Raw genomic sequence first — 9,629 nt, 5'->3', positions numbered from 1 at the left:
AATTATAAGAGTTCGGGTTGAATTTGGAGTGTTTAGACACCACTTTTACCCATTTTGTCCCGAAACAGGCTAAAACCGAGAAAACATCGATTCGAAGCAGTAAACAGCTTTGTTACTGTTTTTAGGATCAGAATATGTGACAATCCAATGCATTTGACTAATTGTAAGAGTTCGGGATGAATTTGGAGTGTTTAGACAACACTTAAACCCGTTTTATCCCAAAACAGGCTTAAACCAAGAAAACAGGCTAAAACCGAGAGAAAACATTGATTCGAAGCAGTAAACAGCTATGTAACTCTTTCTAGGGTCAAAATATGTAACAATCCAATGCGTTTGACTAATTATAAAAGTTCAGGTTGAATTTGGAGTGTTTGGACACCGCTTTTACCCATTTTGTCCCGAAACAGGCTAAAACCGATAAAACATTGATTCGAAGCAGTAAACAGCTTTGTTACTGTTTCTAGGGTCAGAATGTGTGACAATTTAATGCATTTGACTAATTGTAAGAGTTCGGGATAAATTTGGAGTGTTTAGAAAACACTTAAACACGTTTTATCCCAAAACAGGCTTAAACCGAGAAAACAGACTAAAACCGAGAGAAAACAATGATTCCAAGCCGTAAACAGCTATGTAACTCTTTCTAAGGTCAAAATATGTAATAATCCAATGCATTTGACTAATTATACGAGTTCGGGTTGAATTTGGAGTGTTTAGACACCACTTTTACCCATTTTGTCCCGAAACAGGCTAAAACCGATAAAACATTGATTCAAAGCAGTAAACAGCTTTTTTACTGTTTCTAGGGTCAGAATGTGTGATAATTAAATGCATTTGACTAATTGTAAGAGTTCGGGATGAATTTGGAGTGTTAGACAACACTTAAACATGTTTGATCTCAAAACAGGCTTAAACCGAGAATACAGACTAAAACCGAGAGAAAAAATTGATTCGACGTAGTAAACAGCTATGTAACTCTTTCTCGGGTCAAAATATGTAACAATCCAATGCATTTGACTTATTATACGAGTTCGGGTTGAATTTGGAGTGTTTAGACACCACTTTTACCCATTTTGTCCCGAAACAGGCTAAAACCGATAAAACATTGATTCGAAGCAGTAAACAGCTTTGTTACTATTTCTCGGGTCAGAATGTGTGACAATTTAATGCATTTGACTAATTGTAAGAGTTCGGGATAAATTTGGAGTGTTTAGAAAACACTTAAACACGTTTTATCCCAAAACAAGCTTAAACCGAGAAAACAGGCTAAAACCGAGAGAAAAAATTGATTCGACGCAGTAAACAGCTATGTAACTCTTTCTCGGGTCAAAATATGTAACAATCCAATGCATTTGACTAATTATAAGAGTTCGGGTTGAATTTGGAGTGTTTAGACACCACTTTTACCCATTTTGTCCCGAAACAGGCTAAAACCGAGAAAACATCGATTCGAAGCAGTAAACAGCTTTGTTACTGTTTTTAGGATCAGAATATGTGACAATCCAATGCATTTGACTAATTGTAAGAGTTCGGGATGAATTTGGAGTGTTTAGACAACACTTAAACCCGTTTTATCCCAAAACAGGCTTAAACCAAGAAAACAGGCTAAAACCGAGAGAAAACATTGATTCGAAGCAGTAAACAGCTATGTAACTCTTTCTAGGGTCAAAATATGTAACAATCCAATGCGTTTGACTAATTATACGAGTTCGGGTTGAATTTGGAGTGTTTAGACACCGCTTTTACCCATTTTGTCCCGAAACAGGCTAAAACCGATAAAACATTGATTCGAAGCAGTAAACAGCTTTGTTACTGTTTCTAGGGTCAGAATGTGTGACAATTTAATGCATTTGACTAATTGTAAGAGTTCGGGATAAATTTGGAGTGTTTAGAAAACACTTAAACACGTTTTATCCCAAAACAGGCTTAAACCGAGAAAACAGACTAAAACCGAGAGAAAACAATGATTCGAAGCCGTAAACAGCTATGTAACTCTTTCTAAGGTCAAAATATGTAACAATGCAATGCATTTGACTAATTATACGAGTTCGAGTTGAATTTGGAGTGTTTAGACACCACTTTTACCCATTTTGTCCCGAAACAGGCTAAAACCGATAAAACATTGATTCAAAGCAGTAAACAGCTTTTTTACTGTTTCTAGGGTCAGAATGTGTGATAATTAAATGCATTTGACTAATTGTAAGAGTTCGGGATGAATTTGGAGTGTTAGACAACACTTAAACATGTTTGATCTCAAAACAGGCTTAAACCGAGAATACAGACTAAAACCGAGAGAAAAAATTGATTCGACGTAGTAAACAGCTATGTAACTCTTTCTCGGGTCAAAATATGTAACAATCCAATGCATTTGACTTATTATACGAGTTCGGGTTGAATTTGGAGTGTTTAGACACCACTTTTACCCATTTTGTCCCGAAACAGGCTAAAACCGATAAAACATTGATTCGAAGCAGTAAACAGCTTTGTTACTGTTTCTAGCGTCAGAATGTGTGACAATTTAATACATTTGACTAATTGTAAGAGTTCACGATCAATTTAGAGTGTTTAGACAACACTTAAACCCGTTTTATCCCAAAATAGGATTAAACCAAGAAAACAGGCTAAAACCGAGCAAAAACATTGATTCGAAGCAGTACACAGCTATGTTACTCTTTCTAGAGTCAAAATATGTAACAATCCAATGCGTTTGACTAATTATAAGAGTTCAGGTTGAATTTGGAGTGTTTAGATACCGCTTTTACCCATTTTGTCCCAAAACAGGCTAAAACCGATAAAACATTGATTCGAAGCAGTAAACAGCTTTGTTACTATTTCTCGGGTCAGAATGTGTGACAAATTAATGCATTTGACTCATTGTAAGAGTTCGGGATGAATTTGGAGTGTTTAGACAACACTTAAACATGTTTGATCTCAAAACAGGCTTAAACCAAGAAAACAGACTAAAACCGAGAGAAAAAATTGATTCGATGCAGTAAACAGCTATGTAACTCTTTCTCGGGTCAAAATATGTAACAATCCAATGCATTTGACTAATTATAAGAGTTCGGGTTGAATTTGGAGTGTTTAGACACAAATTTTACCCATTTTGTCCCGAAACAGGCTAAAACCGAGAAAACATCGATTCGAAGCAGTAAACAGCTTTGTTACTGTTTTTAGGATCAGAATATGTGACAATCCAATGCATTTGACTAATTGTAAGAGTTCAGGATGAATTTGGAGTGTTTAGACAACACTTAAACCCGTTTTATCCCAAAACAGGCTTAAACCAAGAAAACAGGCTAAAACCGAGAGAAAACATTGATTCGAAGCAGTAAACAGCTATGTAACTCTTTCTAGGGTCAAAATATGTAACAATCCAATGCGTTTGACTAATTATAAAAGTTCAGGTTAAATTTGGAGTGTTTAGACACCACTTTTACCCATTTTGTCCCGAAACAGGCTAAAACCGATAAAACATTGATTCGAAGCAGTAAACAGCTTTGTTACTGTTTCTAGGGTCAGAATGTGTGACAATTTAATGCATTTGACTAATTGTAAGAGTTCGGGATAAATTTGGAGTGTTTAGAAAACACTTAAACACGTTTTATCCCAAAACAGGCTTAAACCGAGAAAACAGACTAAAACCGAGAGAAAACAATGATTCGAAGCCGTAAACAGCTATGTAACTCTTTCTAAGGTCAAAATATGTAACAATCCAATGCATTTGACTAATTATACGAGTTCGGGTTGAATTTGGAGTGTTTAGACACCACTTTTACCCATTTTGTCCCGAAACAGGCTAAAACCGATAAAACATTGATTCAAAGCAGTAAACAGCTTTTTTACTGTTTCTAGGGTCAGAATGTGTGATAATTAAATGCATTTGACTCATTGTAAGAGTTCGGGATGAATTTGGAGTGTTTAGACAACACTTAAACATGTTTGATCTCAAAACAGGCTTAAACCAAGAAAACAGACTAAAACCGAGAGAAAAAATTGATTCGACGCAGTAAACAGCTACGTAACTCTTTCTCGGTTCAAAATATGTAACAATCCAATGCATTTGACTAATTATAAGAGTTCGGGTTGAATTTGGAGTGTTTAGACACCACTTTTACCCATTTTGTCCCGAAACAGGCTAAAACCGAGAAAACATTGATTCGAAGCAGTAAACAGCTTTGTTACTGTTTCTAGGGTCAGAATGTGGGACATCCAAAGCATTGAACTGATTGCAAGAGTTCGAGATGAATTTGGAGTGTTTAGACAACACTTGAACCCGTTTTGTCCCGAAACAGGCTAAAACCGAGAAAACATCGATTCGAAGCAGTAAACAGCTTTGTTACTGTTTTTACGATCAGAATATGTGACAATCCAATGTATTTGACTAATTGTAAGAGTTCGGGATGAATTTGGAGTGTTTAGACAACACTTAAACCCGTTTTATCCCAAAACAGGCTTAAACCAAGAAAACAGGCTAAAACCGAGAGAAAACATTGATTCGAAGCAGTAAACAGCTATGTAACTCTTTCTAGGGTCAAAATATGTAACAATCCAATGCGTTTGACTAATTATAAAAGTTCAGGTTAAATTTGGAGTGTTTAGACACCGCTTTTACCCATTTTGTCCCGAAACAGGCTAAAACCGATAAAACATTGATTCAAAGCAGTAAACAGCTTTGTTACTGTTTCTAGGGTCAGAATGTGTGACAATTTAATGCATTTGACTAATTGTAAGAGTTCGGGATAAATTTGGAGTGTTTAGAAAACACTTAAACACGTTTTATCCCAAAACAGGCTTAAACCGAGAAAACAGACTAAAACCGAGAGAAAACAATGATTCGAAGCCGTAAACAGCTATGTAACTCTTTCTAAGGTCAAAATATGTAACAATCCAATGCATTTGACTAATTATACGAGTTCGGGTTGAATTTGGAGTGTTTAGACACCACTTTTACCCATTTTGTCCCGAAACAGGCTAAAACCGATAAAACATTGATTCAAAGCAGTAAACAGCTTTTTTACTGTTTCTAGGGTCAGAATGTGTGATAATTAAATGCATTTGACTCATTGTAAGAGTTCGGGATGAATTTGGAGTGTTTAGACAACACTTAAACATGTTTGATCTCAAAACAGGCTTAAACCAAGAAAACAGACTAAAACCGAGAGAAAAAATTGATTCGACGCAGTAAACAGCTATGTAACTCTTTCTCGGGTCAAAATATGTAACAATCCAATGCATTTGACTTATTATACGAGTTCGGGTTGAATTTGGAGTGTTTAGACACCACTTTTACCCATTTTGTCCCGAAACAGGCTAAAACCGATAAAACATTGATTCGAAGCAGTAAACAGCTTTGTTACTGTTTTTAGGATCAGAATATGTGACAATCCAATGCATTTGACTAATTGTAAGAGTTCGGGATGAATTTGGAGTGTTTAGACAACACTTAAACCCGTTTTATCCCAAAACAGGCTTAAACCAAGAAAACAGGCTAAAACCGAGAGAAAACATTGATTCGAAGCAGTAAACAGCTATGTAACTCTTTCTAGGGTCAAAATATGTAACAATCCAATGCGTTTGACTAATTATAAAAGTTCAGGTTAAATTTGGAGTGTTTAGACACCGCTTTTACCCATTTTGTCCCGAAACAGGCTAAAACCGATAAAACATTGATTCGAAGCAGTAAACAGCTTTGTTACTGTTTCTAGGGTCAGAATGTGTGACAATTTAATGCATTTGACTAATTGTAAGAGTTCGGGATAAATTTGGAGTGTTTAGAAAACACTTAAACACGTTTTATCCCAAAACAGGCTTAAACCGAGAAAACAGACTAAAACCGAGAGAAAACAATGATTCGAAGCCGTAAACAGCTATGTAACTCTTTCTAAGGTCAAAATATGTAACAATCCAATGCATTTGACTAATTATACGAGTTCGGGTTGAATTTGGAGTGTTTAGACACCACTTTTACCCATTTTGTCCCGAAACAGGCTAAAACCGATAAAACATTGATTCAAAGCAGTAAACAGTTTTTTTACTGTTTCTAGGGTCAGAATGTGTGATAATTAAATGCATTTGACTCATTGTAAGAGTTCGGGATGAATTTGGAGTGTTTAGACAACACTTAAACATGTTTGATCTCAAAACAGGCTTAAACCAAGAAAACAGACTAAAACCGAGAGAAAAAATTGATTCGACGCAGTAAACAGCTATGTAACTCTTTCTCGGGTCAAAATATGTAACAATCCAATGCATTTGACTAATTATAAGAGTTCGGGTTGAATTTGGAGTGTTTAGACACCACTTTTACCCATTTTGTCCCGAAACAGGCTAAAACCGAGAAAACATCGATTCGAAGCAGTAAACAGCTTTGTTACTGTTTTTACGATCAGAATATGTGACAATCCAATGTATTTGACTAATTGTAAGAGTTCGGGATGAATTTGGAGTGTTTAGACAACACTTAAACCCGTTTTATCCCAAAACAGGCTTAAACCAAGAAAACAGGCTAAAACCGAGAGAAAACATTGATTCGAAGCAGTAAACAGCTATGTAACTCTTTCTAGGGTCAAAATATGTAACAATCCAATGCGTTTGACTAATTATAAAAGTTCAGGTTGAATTTGGAGTGTTTAGACACCGCTTTTACCCATTTTGTCCCGAAACAGGCTAAAACCGATAAAACATTGATTCGAAGCAGTAAACAGCTTTGTTACTGTTTCTAGGGTCAGAATGTGTGACAATTTAATGCATTTGACTAATTGTAAGAGTTCGGGATAAATTTGGAGTGTTTAGAAAACACTTAAACATGTTTGATCTCAAAACAGGCTTAAACCGAGAATACAGACTAAAACCGAGAGAAAAAATTGATTCGACGTAGTAAACAGCTATGTAACTCTTTCTCGGGTCAAAATATGTAACAATCCAATGCATTTGACTTATTATACGAGTTCGGGTTGAATTTGGAGTGTTTAGACACCACTTTTACCCATTTTGTCCCGAAACAGGCTAAAACCGAGAAAACATCGATTCGAAGCAGTAAACAGCTTTGTTACTGTTTTTACGATCAGAATATGTGACAATCCAATGTATTTGACTAATTGTAAGAGTTCGGGATGAATTTGGAGTGTTTAGACAACACTTAAACCCGTTTTATCCCAAAACAGGCTTAAACCAAGAAAACAGGCTAAAACCGAGAGAAAACATTGATTCGAAGCAGTAAACAGCTATGTAACTCTTTCTAGGGTCAAAATATGTAACAATGCAATGCGTTTGACTAATTATAAAAGTTCAGGTTAAATTTGGAGTGTTTAGACACCGCTTTTACCCATTTTGTCCCGAAACAGGCTAAAACCGAGAAAACATTGATTCGAAGCAGTAAACAGCTTTGTTACTGTTTCTAGGGTCAGAATGTGGGACATCCAAAGCATTGAACTGATTGCAAGAGTTCGAGATGAATTTGGAGTGTTTAGACAACACTTGAACCCGTTTTGTCCCGAAACAGGCTAAAACCGAGAAAATATCGATTCGAAGCAGTAAACAGCTTTGTTACTGTTTTTACGATCAGAATATGTGACAATCCAATGTATTTGACTAATTGTAAGAGTTCGGGATGAATTTGGAGTGTTTAGACAACACTTAAACCCGTTTTATCCCAAAACAGGCTTAAACCGAGAAAACAGGCTAAAACCGAGAGAAAACAATGATTCGAAGCCGTAAACAGCTATGTAACTCTTTCTAAGGTCAAAATATGTAACAATCCAATGCATTTGACTAATTATACGAGTTCGGGTTGAATTTGGAGTGTTTAGACACCACTTTTACCCATTTTGTCCCGAAACAGGCTAAAACCGATAAAACATTGATTCAAAGCAGTAAACAGCTTTGTTACTGTTTCTAGGGTCAGAATGTGTGACAATTTAATGCATTTGACTAATTGTAAGAGTTCGGGATAAATTTGGAGTGTTTAGAAAACACTTAAACACGTTTTATCCCAAAACAGGCTTAAACCGAGAAAACAGACTAAAACCGAGAGAAAACAATGATTCGAAGCCGTAAACAGCTATGTAACTCTTTCTAAGGTCAAAATATGTAACAATCCAATGCATTTGACTAATTATACGAGTTCGGGTTGAATTTGGAGTGTTTAGACACCACTTTTACCCATTTTGTCCCGAAACAGGCTAAAACCGATAAAACATTGATTCAAAGCAGTAAACAGCTTTTTTACTGTTTCTAGGGTCAGAATGTGTGATAATTAAATGCATTTGACTCATTGTAAGAGTTCGGGATGAATTTGGAGTGTTTAGACAACACTTAAACATGTTTGATCTCAAAACAGGCTTAAACCAAGAAAACAGACTAAAACCGAGAGAAAAAATTGATTCGACGCAGTAAACAGCTATGTAACTCTTTCTCGGGTCAAAATATGTAACAATCCAATGCATTTGACTTATTATACGAGTTCGGGTTGAATTTGGAGTGTTTAGACACCACTTTTACCCATTTTGTCCCGAAACAGGCTAAAACCGATAAAACATTGATTCGAAGCAGTAAACAGCTTTGTTACTGTTTTTAGGATCAGAATATGTGACAATCCAATGCATTTGACTAATTGTAAGAGTTCGGGATGAATTTGGAGTGTTAGACAACACTTAAACATGTTTGATCTCAAAACAGGCTTAAACCGAGAATACAGACTAAAACCGAGAGAAAAAATTGATTCGACGTAGTAAACAGCTATGTAACTCTTTCTCGGGTCAATATATGTAACAATCCAATGCATTTGACTTATTATACGAGTTCGGGTTGAATTTGGAGTGTTTAGACACCACTTTTACCCATTTTGTCCCGAAACAGGCTAAAACCGAGAAAACATCGATTCGAAGCAGTAAACAGCTTTGTTACTGTTTTTACGATCAGAATATGTGACAATCCAATGTATTTGACTAATTGTAAGAGTTCGGGATGAATTTGGAGTGTTTAGACAACACTTAAACCCGTTTTATCCCAAAACAGGCTTAAACCAAGAAAACAGGCTAAAACCGAGAGAAAACATTGATTCGAAGCAGTAAACAGCTATGTAACTCTTTCTAGGGTCAAAATATGTAACAATGCAATGCGTTTGACTAATTATAAAAGTTCAGGTTAAATTTGGAGTGTTTAGACACCGCTTTTACCCATTTTGTCCCGAAACAGGCTAAAACCGAGAAAACATTGATTCGAAGCAGTAAACAGCTTTGTTACTGTTTCTAGGGTCAGAATGTGGGACATCCAAAGCATTGAACTGATTGCAAGAGTTCGAGATGAATTTGGAGTGTTTAGACAACACTTGAACCCGTTTTGTCCCGAAACAGGCTAAAACCGAGAAAATATCGATTCGAAGCAGTAAACAGCTTTGTTACTGTTTTTACGATCAGAATATGTGACAATCCAATGTATTTGACTAATTGTAAGAGTTCGGGATGAATTTGGAGTGTTTAGACAACACTTAAACCCGTTTTATCCCAAAACAGGCTTAAACCGAGAAAACAGGCTAAAACCGAGAGAAAACAATGATTCGAAGCCGTAAACAGCTATGTAACTCTTTCTAAGGTCAAAATATGTAACAATCCAATGCATTTGACTAATTA

The sequence above is a fragment of the Camelina sativa genome, chromosome 14, assembly GCF_030686135.1.
Source record: "Camelina sativa cultivar CO46 ecotype springtype chromosome 14, ASM3068613v1".
In the NCBI taxonomy this organism is placed as follows: Eukaryota; Viridiplantae; Streptophyta; class Magnoliopsida; order Brassicales; family Brassicaceae; genus Camelina; species Camelina sativa.
The sequence above is the reverse complement of the archived record's forward strand: the minus strand, read 5'-3'. Positions refer to the sequence as shown.